This window comes from Gasterosteus aculeatus, chromosome X (genome assembly GCF_964276395.1).
Source record: "Gasterosteus aculeatus chromosome X, fGasAcu3.hap1.1, whole genome shotgun sequence".
Classification (NCBI taxonomy): Eukaryota; Metazoa; Chordata; class Actinopteri; order Perciformes; family Gasterosteidae; genus Gasterosteus; species Gasterosteus aculeatus.
In genome coordinates, this window is record NC_135698.1 from 6,532,309 (window position 1) to 6,546,877 (window position 14,569).

Below are 14,569 nucleotides of genomic sequence, written 5' to 3' on the forward strand. Positions count from 1 at the left end.
TGAAATGGTGTTAGTTTCATGCATTTTTTTTGTTTCACTGCAACGATAAGGGAAGGAATCACATTACACACATCTAGATGATGTGTATGCACCATGAAAATAAACGTTTTTTGTCTTGCTAGTCTACCCTCATATTTAAAAAAACAAAAAAAGTGTCCACAGGGTCGAGGCGCTTTAGGGAGGCCGGGCGGTGAATGACATTTACTGAGGGGAAAAATTATTTTCTTCTCGTTGAGAAATGTTAACTTATCCGTTTTTTCCCCCTCTCACAGAAATACAGCAAAGAGACGTATTGATTTTGAGATGGTGTTGTAGCTCACCTTAGTTTTGCAAGCTGTTGTTTTCTTGCTTAGCCGGCGCCGGCGCCGCTTTCTCCGAGGTGGCTGTAAAGTTGATGCAGTTTTCCGTCACCTGCCCGGCAGGCTGTCAGGAATAATTGCACTTCATGATACCAGTAACGCTGTTACTGTGGAGAAACCAGACTTCTTCATGAACATTTATACCCAGCGTTGCCTTTTTCAGGAGGCCATCATAAGAAGACATTATTTCACTCTTAATTTAGGCAAACCTAAGGTGGGAGCTCGCTCTATATTTTTTTCATGGCATATAGGGCATGCGGCGCTGACAGCCTATAAAAAGTGGAGAAGAAATGTGGAGAGCCCTGTTATCTGTATCCTGCAGAGGAAGACCACGGCTCTGTGAGGCTTTTCTTACAATCCCACCACCAAACATAATTACTCCTTGAAACATGGCAGCCTTTGGCATCCTCTTAAAGCATCACACCCATTCACAATGTGACTTTACAATACATACGTTGAGTAGACGCTCTTCTCCAGCCTTTGCATTGCCAGCAGTGACACTTCCACTTGCTGTTTTTCGGAAGTAGTGCGTGGACTCGGAGCTGTCCTGCCTGGCACACGGCCCGTGGCATATTAACTGCTTTGAGCTCCGAGTGCTCCTTGTTGGCACTGCTGCTTGTCTCTCGGTTGTGTTGCCTCCAATTTTTATCATGGAGCCAATTTAAAAGTACTTGAATCCTGATATAGCAGAGCGGTTGTAGATAAGTCTGACAAATGGAACCGGTCCCTCGTCTGTTGCGTTTCCGCTTCTCTCGTACTCGCTCTCTAGGTTTTGGGGGATGAAGTTTGCTTTTCTTCCTGCTCGGAGCACACAGTGTAGTGTTGTTCTGGGGATTTGTTGCACCGCAAACGCAAACACGCACTACACACACCGAGGGCGTGTTGAATCAAATGCGCCATCGTGTTTTATGAAAAGGGAATGTTCAGATTTATCTGCTGCTTTTGAAGGCTTCTTACTTCCTCAGCTCCACTTCATTCGAATGTATCTCCCGTGCCTGCAGACGGGACATATTTTGTCTCCAGTCGGTGCATTACTGGCTGTATTCTGCTTTTCAACCTTCACATCCTCCCAACCCTTTAGCAGTGCATTTCCCCATTGGTAGTTTTTCGACATGCAACTGCCAGATGTTCCCCAGAAAAAGAGGAATAGCAGACATTCTGGCGTCATATTTACATAGTTAGGACAGTATGAGCCTCTTTCCAGATCCATCTGTTTACCAGTGTAAATCAGTAAAATGCCACAAGGCTGTGAACCGCCTTCCCTTACTGTGAGTTAAGGGAAACTGTTTCCCACACATGGTTGCCCTACTTACTAATTTTAGCAATACAACCTGAACGACACTAACCCCAACCCACCACCACCACCACCGCACTGCACGCCACCCCGAGCGTACACCCACACCCTCTCTGCCATGCAGACGGCGGGATGCATGGATTGATGTTCGCCCTCGTCTCTCTCCACGCGGGGTGCATATCATGATCATGCCACTCTCCCGCCTGTAATGGAGCAGCATTCATCACCTGCTAGCTGGAGTTACCGGCAGCTGCAGCTTCTTTTCCGGTGTAATTTTAACTTAACCATAAATCAAGTTGTGCTTTTTGACAAACGACTGTAATTACAGGAAACGCCATTACTGGTAAGGGACGGGTATGCATGCGTGTGGCTTCATGTGTGTGTGTGTTTTGGTGGGTATTTCTACCTGTTATGTTTGTGAATCAGAGCATTATATACATCTAAAATGTGGGTCCTGGGCGTGGTATTGGTTTCTAACCGGACACGGTGTGGGTAAGCAGTGACTGAGGATATGCACCCAATCCTTGTGGGACCCCTGGTGGATGTGGCTCACTGTTCACCAGTCAACGGTTTGTGGGTCAACTTGTGACTGGAAGCTGCCGAGGGTTTGGTAGTTCAGGGGACAGGGGGAGAAAGGGGTAGGAAGTGATGTTGCAAAAAGAGGACAGCCGAAGGTAGGGCACGGAAGAGCGAGAGAGAGGAACGTGATGCTACGGAGTGGCAGCAAATCCTTTTATGGCAGATAGAAAATGGACTGCGATACTATAACAGGTACCTGTTACCTGCATCTGTTTGCTGCTATGTCGCTCTTTTATTCAAAACGATATGTATAGTGATGTCATGCAATAGAGGCTAGGATTCAAATAGATAAACACCATATAACTAGGGGCCAATTCAAATGCTTTTGCCATTAAGTAACACACTTTATGACATTATGGACAGGATATGTCTGTTCAGCTCTGCTTGATTAGAACTTGGGTTTTAACTTGTTTTGACCATCATTTCTTTTCTTACCAAATAGTTATCATGTCAAATGTTCCCTGACTGACGGCCCTTCGCATTTTTGTGCGTATTAACAGACACCGTATTATTAAGGTGCAGTTGCTTTTGGTTTACATAATCTGCTGAACAGTTTTGTTTTTGATCAGTTGAACGCTTTTAGTTCCATACTTTTTCAAACTGGATGGCTAATACTTTGTATGCTTAACTCTTATGCACAAAGGCTGCATGATACAACACAACTCTGATATTCTATGACCTGTAAATTGAAATTGGAAACCATTTCCTAAAACCACATCCAGCAGACATGAGGTCGAAATAATAATCACATGTTTCAGGCCAATTGATCAATCATATTTGCGGGTGGCAACAAAATGGCTCCACATCAACTAATGTTTGAGTTATGTACGTAACTACATTACTGGACGATGAAAGCTATTTTCCCCTCTTTGCTTATGCTTAGAATATTCATTTTCATCTTGTCTGACATTCAGATGGATATCGCACCTTTCTATCAGCACACCTGCTGCTGTCTGGGAATTGGCGTCGTGGTCAACTGGCATCAGCATTTCTGTAGAGGCTGCAATCACAGCGCATCAGGGCCACAGATAGAGGAGAGCCAGTAACCCATCTGCAATCACGGTGCCATTGGCAATCGTTTGACAAACCATCTCTCTCTCTCTCTCGCGCTCTCTCTTTTTCGCTCTCTCTTTCTTTCCATGTTACGCCCCCTGAACCCGTGTGTCGCCTATGCCTTCACCTTAGGAGGAATGTATATTTCTGATGCAAATTGCAGTATATCTGCTGGCGGGTCTGGTGAGAACAGCACAGCAAACGGCAAATGTTTAATTCAATTCAGGCTGTTCACTAAGATGGTGTTCGTCAATTAGTAATATGCCGTTTTTAATCGCAGCTTCGAGGGACTTTAGGGAGCAGCTTTTGGCAAGCAGATCTGAACTGTCAAAATGAATCCATCCCATTTTTCTGACCAGACGTTAGCAGATGCACTTTGCATCCGCCTGGAACCTGCAAAGAGGCATCATGTGGGTATGTTTCATCGGTTAGTTGTGTATCAGCTGACTAAAAACATCCAGTAATATTAATCAAAGGTGCACATGATGGCTTTTACACGTCTCGCTATCACTCTGCTGATATGCTGATTAACTCTACCTCCTCAAAATGTTGATAGCTCGGATTTGACCTATTTTTAAAGCTCATGTATGCATTTCTTACAAGTGGAATTGGTTCTCCCAGTCTTTGATTCTTTGAGCGCTCCCCCATAGCCTTTCTCGCCTGCATAACCATTTACATAGGAATGGCGAGTTCATTGATTAAACCAGCCATATACAGTGTTACCTTTCAATTAACTGCACAGCATATGTGTTACCCGTTCCTTTGCTGACTTATGCAGCCTTAGTGGCATCAACTCCCCAAGTGTTTGCAGATTTAAAGAATTCACAATATTTCACCCGTATTGTGGGACATACAAGACAGTGTCCTCTGATGTTATTGTGCTTTTCTTCTACAAACAGTTGGGTGGGCTCTGGGGGCTGAAGAGAGAGAGCCATATGAGTCGCTGGTGCTGGCTGCTTCTTGGATATCAAACGTGCATGTGGGATTCTTCTGATGCTTCTTTAGTATCAACTGCCATGGACGGGGATGAATCCTTCTTCACCAAACTTTAAGCCAGCAAGGATAACATGCCACTGCAGACTAAAGTTGTATTTCTTATTGGTCTTTGGGACAATTCTAATGGTAGAAGACCTTTCTTCACAACAAAGCAATTTAAAAGGCGAATTTATTTCATTAACTTCTCATGTGGCGACCTCCTCATATATATTGGGATTTAATTTGTGAATCTGTAAAGACTTTGTTCTAGTCCTCCAGTCCACAGTTTAAATGTTGGACCATATATAGTATAATTATATACTATAGTAGATATTTAAAATAGTGTATAGTGTCTTCTGTCTTACGTGGGTAAGCAGTTTGCTAAAAAAGATATCAAAGAAATCAAACCACTATTATGGTATGGCGAGTCAATTCTGTTACCGTTAAGTCAGCATGAAAAGTTGTCATAATCCAAATGGTTAGTTACAAAAACTCTCTCTGTGTAAGTTGAAGATTTGACTCCTTTTTCATGTATTGTTTCACAGACTGTAAAAAAATACGACTGTAAAATCATTAGCAGGATATTCATTAAATACTAGCTGGTACGACTCGGTGTTGAAACACATACAGATCATGCATTAGGTCAACTCAAAGCTTTACTTTTACAGGTTTGAGTTGTATAGTCTAAGGTGCCAAACAGCTGTGCCCCCGTCCTCAGGGGAGGGAGGCCTGAATCAAGAGAGAAAGATGGTGTTTTCATTCATGATTGGAGGAGATGGGAGAGAACACTTTGCTTACAGCTAAACGAATAAACTTTACAACAGAGTTTCCGGGATACTGTCCTGATCCGGAATTGATTGAATTATTGAAGCTGATCTGTTTATCACAGGAACACCGTGTCTCAGATCAAAAGGAAACAGACCTTCTGTCCACTCAAACACAAACATAGCAACTTGTCTGTGGAGAAACTGCTTTGGCGTAACACTAGTAGCTTATTTTACCTTTTACAGTCATGTTTTGTTTTTGCCAGTAGATTCAATTAGAGTGTCACTTGTCATATACTGAGCATTCTGTGAGCGATATAATCATTTACTTTGTTTGTAGGCTTTAAACATGTCTTTTGTCAGCAATCAAACGAGTTATCTTTCTTTTGTTCAATTCAAACGTACAATTCACGCGAGTATCTGCATCTCATTATTTTAAGGTGTCCTTCTATATTTTCTTTCCACGCAGCTGCGAGGATCCGTTGCAGTGACAAGCCACAGACAGCAGCAGTCTGGTTATTTTAGAATATCTGTTCCCCCACGAGAAGTCCATAAACACGTGCACCCAGCCCATCCCAGAGTTTTTTCATTTTCAAGAAGAATGCAGGTGTCCTTCCGAATCGGAAACGCTTTGGTTCATTATAGCTGTTGACGCTCTTTCTTTGGGTCAAACCTGACCCACTTAATAACCGGCTTAGTTATCTCAATGAGATGCCGAAGTCAGCTCACTACATTTGATTCTTCATTCTTCATTAAGACAAACAATGCTCCACGTGACAAATCTCGTCAAAATCCTTTGTTTAACCTCAGTTACTTATCCGTATTTATATCTTCAAACAGCTGGTGTTACAATTGAGATTAATTCAGAAGGTAGGGTTTAAAGCTACGTCTGATTTGGTGTAAACCAAAACACTGGACATCACCCACTACTGTATTTCCTTGTAATTGCAGTTACATTTACCAAAGATGTGAAAGCGTTATTTAATGTTTTTCACTGATTCATTAATAGCCCACATGAAATGACTATTAATGATACAACGAAGTCATTAATATTCATGTTTCCATGGTTAATGTATACATTTAGTTTCACACTGTGGTTTTCCTCAGCTACATAACAAGCTAAACCATTCCTGTCTCCATTTTCTCCCTTACTCCTTCCACCTCAATATCTATCTCGTCTTCTTCTTACGTGTATCTTAATTCTCCAGAACGGAGATTCAGGATGGCCTCTGATGGTTTCATTTGTGAGACATTTCTTTCACTTTTCCTCATCAAATCAAAGGGTCTGAAACGCTGTTCTGTCTAATGAGAGATTTAAATGTAGGCGCTGGCATGACATTGAACAAGGGCGCAACACACATAACCGCTGTGCACGAAAACAACAGCATGTGAAGGTGATACTGTGTGTGCAGATACTGTAATGCAAACGGGTTATCTTTAAAACCTCCCACATCCTTTTTGACTCCACCAACAATGGCTATACGTCAACAAGGCCTTCGCCCGGGCAGGTCGAGTGACCGGTGAACTCACTTTCTGAGGAGATAATGATGGCCGCTGTCCCAGAAGTGACGTAATTGCCTTGTGTCAAAAGTTTAGCTCTTAACCCGCGTGCTACGTTCCTGTCTTCGGCTCGCTTGGCCCAGAGCCCAGCATGGCTCCTCTTGAGTGGCCGGGGAAAGTGCTGACCAGCTCAGGAGCTCACCACGGGTGTTACTGGCCATCCTGAAAGCCCATCGATCGGCCTGCATGCTTGGATGCGTCTGCTGGTACCTGTGCATTGCCGGATATCCGCGTGTATGTTAAATTACGTTTGCTTATGGATTTGTGTCTGTATCCCTTAGTGTGTGTGTGTTCTGTGTGTTCGTGACTCCAAGCTGTTTGATTGACAGGATTGGGTGTTGCTTGGGTGGGTTTAAACGGGTTGGACATATATCTCCCCCTCTGCGTCTACTAGAAAAGACCTATCAAAGCAGCCGTGTCCTTATTTGCACATATGCTGCAGGTCCAGTGGAGTTTTTATATGCTCAGGAAGTACATGATGTGTTATGGAAGAGGCAAAAGCCACAGCAATTCTATAATGTATGAATGCTAACAGGTCTACCGTCAGTGCCATCAGTACTTTTCTGATAGATGCGCAGCCCCTCTCATCCATCACGCTCATCACATCTTCTGCTGCGGTTCTGCATCCAAACACTTCTCAGCCTTTCCCATCATCCACACAGGGATTCAGTACAGGCGGCTTATTCCAAAAATCAAAGTTGGCATGCTCTTAAGGGCTGTTTGTGTAATTGCCAGTATACTCTCTGCAAATGGATGGTCAGTCCTCCCCAGCCGCAGGATGGAGTCAGTGATGGCTCGGAAATGGTGACATTGAAATCCAAAATGACGAACACCATCTGTTCCAGCTAGTAGGCGAATACAGAAGGAGAATCATTCATTACCAACTTGGTGTATTTTTGGGTGTAGGAAAATGCTTCCGCATCCTAGTTTGTGGTGGAAATTCGTGGATTAAGCCCTTATGAGGAATCAAAAGTATCTTAAACTCGCTTTTTGATTAAGTATTTATAACTAACTAGAAAACATCAACACAAGACAGAAGTTAAATGACTCAATTCAGCTGAAAAGGGACAGATTGTTCCTTCCCTCAGAGGAGCAGACAGATCTGAAGGAAAGACAACAAATGAACAATAGGAGCACACAATGGATTCCAGCTGCAAAAACAGTATGCCACCATGGACTAGTTTAGGTCACAGGCTTCCCAAGAAAGGTCACGAGTTCCTGAGAAAATCATAGATCAACAAATTCTCCCCCAACAATTTACCTGTGAAAATAAATTGATTTCAGTGTCAATTCAGTAGCATTTAGCCCTAATAATTAACTAATAATGGTGATTTCATGTAGCACTTACCATGTGTACATGTGTAAGGTGGGTAGCAGTTACCCGGGGCACAAGCACATCATATCATCTGGATCATGTCAGCTGGAATCAAATCATCGTAATAATGTCAACATAGAACAGGCACGTTACCTGCGTTAACTCTTTCATGCCAGGGTCAAATTAACTAGTTATTTCGTCATTCCAGTTTAACATCAGGACAGAAAGATCAGCAGAGCCTTCAAGTACAATAAGCTGCACTGAAAGGCTCAAAGGGTCCTTGCAGCAGCACTCAAGCACTTTGACCGCGGGAAAGCGTCTCCTTGACTAACTGGGAAGGACGTCATGGTCTTTAACTGCACACTGGGACTGGGCCATAAACGTGCACCAATTAACATAGAAATCAAGCTTGAACTCTCAACTGACATACTGTACATAGGGTTATATGGTGAAGCCATCAGCGATCAGCATGTGAAAAATACAAAATACGTATAGCTCGGCTACATTTAGAAGTCACAGTAGTGCTGCCGTCGCTTCGTGGTCACAGACCGTCTTTCTGTGACGCAGAGCTTCCTCTGTGGCTCCTGTAGCGCCAGATGGTCACTCAATAGCAAACATATGTTTGAAAGGATATGAAATTACTTTTGACCCCTACAATTTATACTGGCGCTCGCATCCAAACAATAATTGAAGGGCTGATTTTTAAACACAAACAATAAAACCTTTTCACTCATTATCCGGTGTTCCCCTCTGGAAATGCGTCATCTCTTCATAGCCAGTGATGGTTTATTATTGATCAGGTGACCGTGCCTATGGCATGTTCCTCAGTGACTGATTGTCTTGCGGGTTTTCTGATACATTAATGTTTTTTGAGGCGGGAGAAAAAAATGAAATGACTGTCAGTCTCCCAAGAAGTCAGTCGGAGCAGTGAGGGTGGCTCATTGCAGCGGCCTCTTAAAGCTGCTAATGAATGACTGACTAGATCTTCAGTTGTCTCATTCGCTGATTTTCCGCCCTGAATATAATCTCATAATACCTTTTCTAATGACGGAGGGATGCTGCACAATATATTCAGTATGCAACTGAATGACCATCCGTTTTCTTCATATGAATAACCCAATTATGTTGTGTTATGGTTATTCTCTACTCTGGCCCTCTTAAATGGGGCGCTTTGAACTGAGACAGACAAACAAATACGGAATGATTGAAGTGTGTTGCGCTGGAATAAACCTCCCTAACTCCCCTCAGATCTGTAGCTGTGAATAACCTTGTCAAGCACAGCTTCAGGGGTTCTCAATCGCATTGATATATTGATGCATTTTCATTTATATTTCCACATAAAAACTGTCTCTGGAGCGTTATAATGGCTTTTGGAATAGAAATTTAAATGAATTTATATTTAAGCAGGTGTAACCTTGAAGCGGGCAACTTCCAAGAAGAAGCCGTGGGCCTAAACATTTCCAGCTTGCGTGAAGACAGCAAGATGTTTACTTCTGGTGTCAGTGTTATGTATGCGTGTTATTTTCTGTGAATAACCTTGAACGGTATATATTTTAAGCTGAGTACATGAATCCATTCATTAGATGCAACTGAACATCTTTTGCCTTTTACTGCACTCCTACTCCTCTTACTGTACTTGCTGAACACCAGCCCCTGGATAAATATATATATCATATATATTACACATCAAGGTGTGGGTAATATACATATCTTTTTTCTATAAGAAATGTGTACATTCCCCACCATAATCTAGACGTCTTTGTGAAGCGCTGCTGGCAATACTGAGTGTTTGAATTTGTGGGTTGTGTCTGTTCCTTTGGCTTTGTTCCTGCCAGTAAGGAAAAGAGTCTGTCTTCGACTTATTACGCATTCTGATGTGCGGCGAGTGATTATAAACAAAAGTGCTGCAGCCCGTCGGGGAAATACACATTGTAATTATGGCAGAAGAAAAGCTGCTCAGAAAACCTTGTTAAAATCTAATAAGCCCAAGGTTCTTTCTTGTTTGCCTTGCTTTGTCAAGGCGGAGTATTATGATCTCAAATATTTAAATGAAATAAAACTGTGGAAAGAACGAAAACAGACAGTTAACTGGAATCCTCCCCTCCCCGCCCCCCTCCCTCAGGTGTGAAGTGGTGGGGCAGCTCCTCTCATCCAATTGTCAAAATGTCCTCGAGCAACACATTGAACCCCAAGTGGCTCCGTAAAGTTTTGTGTCCGGTAAGATGAAAAGACGCCATATAAATGCTGCAATCTAATGATCTGTGCATTAAAGCCCAACTACTCGTATGATTGATAATTTACAACGTTTAGGAATTACCAACGGCAACTTAGCCTGTCATGGCTCCGGTGTGGAACCCATCGGAAGTAATCAATGTTTGCCATGTATTTGTTTTTACAGACATTGTCTCCAGAGGATGAATTCTCACGGCTGGGATTACCGAATTCTGTCGTTGTACAGCAAGCAGTTTTTATCAGTCAATCTGTGGAAATACCTAAAAAAATACAAGATTTATTGGTCCAAAAAGGATCACCTCGTCTTCAACATGGCTAAAAAAATGTGATCTTAAGACCGCTGTGGTACCAGAAAGCTCCAACCAGGCACAGTTGGTGGAATGACTTCAACTCGGCTGGTAAGCTGTCAGTGACTGATGTATTTTGTAAGTTCCAGCTTATCGTAATCAGCTTTTGCACATTTCTAAGCTGGTGATTCAAAGCAACCTTAAGTAAATACATTCAAGAATGTCAGTGCTGAACAGTGTAACTTCTCCACTGTTCTGACAGTTGGCATTGTAGTTTTAAATAAAAAAAAGCAAAAACAATACAAATCTTTTTCCAGCGGCATGAGTTGACAGTGACATTTATCCAACCGTGTTCTTTAAAAGGTGCACATAAAAAAGGCACTCGAGGGGCACATGATGCTTTATGAATATCAAGCTGTTTTCTCTTAACAAAAATTAGTAAACAAGTTTTCAGCTCTAATCAGAAGTTAAGTAGTACATTCAAGGTGTTCATGTGGCCAGAATTCTAGTCCGTCCGGTCTTATAATACCTTATGTTCCTACAAAGGCCATATTTCTATTCTGTTTATTGGATTCAATTCAAATTGGCAGGAAGGAGTAAAAAAAGCTCACACGCTCGTCTCGTCCTTTCCGCTTCCTGCAGGCTGCTTTGACCGAATGCGGAGTGACTGGCAGCTCCAGAGACCCTTCAGTCAGCAGTTAGCTCAGATCCAGCCAGCTCAGACCCCAGGGGGCCTGGTGGGAGTGTGCTCCCCTGTGTGTGCATGCATCTGTCAGTGTGTGACCCTCGGGGTGGAACTCCCTGTGCGCGGAGCAATGGAGAAATGTACAATTAAATATAAACTGGTAGTGGAAACACTGGGGAAGTGTCTTAAAACTTGCGTTCTCTTTGTACTCCTCCAGTTGTATAGTCTCTGAGACCCTACTTGTCACTGGGTGTATTACTTCACTAAACATGAAGTTGTTGTTTGAATCGCTAAGTCTTCTTCAATGCAGCATGATGTTCGTTTAGGATTATTGTTCCCACAGAGTTAAATAGAATGTACGTTAGAATATGCTTAAGAGCAGGCTTACTCTGATACTACAGCGATTGTCCCCCACATTTAAAATATGGTGGCTTAAGTGCACGGGTTGCAAGTCGAGAGACTGAACTCGAGGCTTCCTAACGGCAGTCGACGAACCAATCGATGCAGTTCATTTAAAGGAACTTTGTCAAAGCACCTTGTGGCGATGCCAACATTTTCCACACAAAACTGAAACATGCACTTATTAACTTAAAACGTTTATGTCACTTTAGCAATATGAGGCCGTCATGGAAGGTCAGACATATAGAGGGAGACTGGATATGTTGAGAGGATGGAAATGTTCATCTAGGTGGCTCGCCTGCTCACCCCTGAGTTGGCAAAATCCTTCAAACCGCTAAAAACCCATAGTATTGTTACCACTGAATGACAATAATGCTGTGTGAAAACTGCATTGAATTAGGGCTGTCCACATAAACGCATTAATTTATGCGAAATAATGTGGCCAAATTAATGAAACAAAATGTTTTAACTTAATTAACGTTTGTTTGTTTACTTCCGGTTTACTTCCGCGACCAGAAGTGAGCCGGAAGTTGACCGCAGAAACGAAACGGCCGCAAGCCGCAGTCAGTTACATCAAGATGGAGGGAGCTTTTTGCATTAGAACTAAGCTTTTTGCATTGGAACTAGAACAGAAGGGGGGTGAGTGGCAAACGGGCCACTTAAAGCACCGCTAGGCTAAGCTAGCTGCTCTGCTACTTCCGTCTCAACATGTAACGCTAACGAAAACGTCCTGGCTAAATGTGGGGAGATTGTTGGCACTTCAAACACACCTGTGAAATTACAGGGAGTTGAGAGCAAAGTGCACGAGGACAGGAGGAAAAGTCGCTAATTCAACATGTTCCACCCGGTGGAATTCTGTCTCCAAGATGCGCAAATGTGAATAGTTTTGTGTTAAAAATAACATTAACAATTAAACAACAACGGGGTATAAAATACACACTTTTAAGATTTAGTCTTTAGAAGAAACAAACAAACATTAATTAAAAACAACATTGTAACCACCACAACAACAGCATTCAGTAATCGCCATTAATCGAGATTAATGAATTTCAAAATGTGAGATTAATTATTTTTTTTAAATCTGTTGACATCCCTACATTAAATACATTTTCAAAAGCACATCCTTCTCTAATGCCAGATGAGAAGGGTGTTCTCCTGAGCCTTTTTTATGAGGCTGAGCACACACGTCTTGGACACGGCAGCTATCAGCTCAAATACACACTCATGCTGCCACCTTTGAGATTACTGCTCTGATTCCCATCTCTACCATCATGGAGACTTGACATTTAGTTACAAGACAAAAATTGTCTTCAAAAAAACCTCAAAGCAAAAGGTTTGTGCCTGGCAGAGGAGGGAAAGGAATACAATTTATGTGTCTGACGGAGTGGAGCCAATGTAAAGATGCTCTTATGATGTTTAATGTCAACAAACAGTATTCGCTTCAGCATCGACGGTCGATTTTATTATTTTTTTCTGTGAAGACGAGATGTTTTGTTTTCATTCTTGCTGGGACATTTTTCCATGTTTGATACATCAGAAAGTAACTGCCCAGGTGTATCTAACTAACTCTTCACTGGTTGACAGTTTCTGTGAAAATAAAATACAAAAAATGTGTAAAACAGGGTGCAGATTCCTTTTATTGAATTATTTCAAAAGAAATGTGGTGAATGTATTTTTCTCCTGCCAGCAGCCATGTGAGCTTTTTAAAGTGCTGTTTGTGTTGCAAAGAAATACAATCGAGCCTTCAGCAGCCAAGGGCCTTGGTGACCGAATTTCTCGATGGTTTTCCATTCACGGGCTCCGCGGGAGCTTTTCGGCCCAAAAGCTTGAAAGTCAAACTAGAGTAAAACAGTTGAACCCCAACACACCTTCCCTCCCCCTCCTCCTCCTCTTGAGTCATCAGCAAAGGGATTTTAGCGACCCTAATACATGTTGTGCACAGTTATTCTAACCCTGAGCCGGCACTCCAGAGAAAGAAAGTGGGTGGGCGCTGGTGGCGAGCGGGCTGAGTTGCATGGCGTCATTGTTGCCTGACTTCAAAGATGCCTGCTCACCATGCTCTCTGCTGAAATCCCCCAAAACCTGACAACATTAGAATACCATCGAACACTCTCTGGCTGCCTTTGAAATGCCACTGACAATGTTTGGCGCTGGAACTTGCATGCTCTAAAGATCGCACCCGTGTTATTGAAATAAATCTGTGGCTTGTAATGGGAATGGGAATGAGCACATTTTTCATGCTTTGGCTTAGAAGTGAGAGTTGAATATTGAAATGTAGTCTTGTTTTCCTGGAGAGTAGGTTTGTAGCTCTCCCTCAGTGTCCATTGTACCGTTTCCTTTCCTGTCATTTTTTCTTAACCTTCTTTTTTTTCCCATCCAGACGGTAGAAAACGATTCTGTCCAGAGGGAACATTTAAAATGATCTGCAATGAGATAGATATACAAAAGAAAGAGGCCAGACTAAACAGTCACAAAGGTTAAGTGTACTGAATGAGTGATTTGATAGACTTCAGTCTATTGATTTTATTTTCCCAGCTGTGGACCTTTCCCATTTCACTTGGTGCTGGCTTGGTAGAAGATGGACGTGTACGGATTTAAATCAAACAGCGTGCTGTTGTTTTTTTACAAGGTAAACCAGTCGGGAGGGCAACCGAGTGAGAAAAGCAGAGAATTAATGGCGGTAGGTGGGAGAGTCTTGCGAGCAACATGCGTCCAATTTAATTGAGAAACATGAATACTCTCACATCAGTGGTTTGCCATAGCCTCCCCTACTGTGCTGTTCTGTGCGAATTCAGACTCCCAATTATAAAGGCTGAATTACAGTGAGGGTTGTACTTCCCTGTCAGCACATCATTCCTGAAATGAAGGCAAGAGATACTGTTTCAGATAGAACAATGAAAGTGTCTTCCCCGATGTAAAGCCGGTGTTTGTCATACGGTGACAACTTTGTAGAATAACAATAACGGGGGCATTTACTACGGATCTTAAAATGTCTGCATGAATCATGTACATGTACACACACAGACTGATTTATATAGATGCATACTGTCATGCTGACATGCATTAC

General features: G+C 42.5%; 1 protein-coding gene and 1 long non-coding RNA gene across 2 annotated transcripts in view; both read left to right on the forward strand.

Moving 5' to 3' along the window:
- The window catches only part of cdh13 (cadherin 13, H-cadherin (heart)), a 251,006-nt gene that overhangs the window by 85,361 nt on the left and 151,076 nt on the right, over positions 1–14,569 (forward strand). The window lies entirely within an intron of this gene.
- LOC144383621 (uncharacterized) lies at positions 10,020–13,121 on the forward strand. Its single transcript, XR_013451046.1, has 2 exons — positions 10,020–10,116; positions 10,298–13,121. It is a non-coding gene; the product is annotated as an uncharacterized LOC144383621 (long non-coding RNA).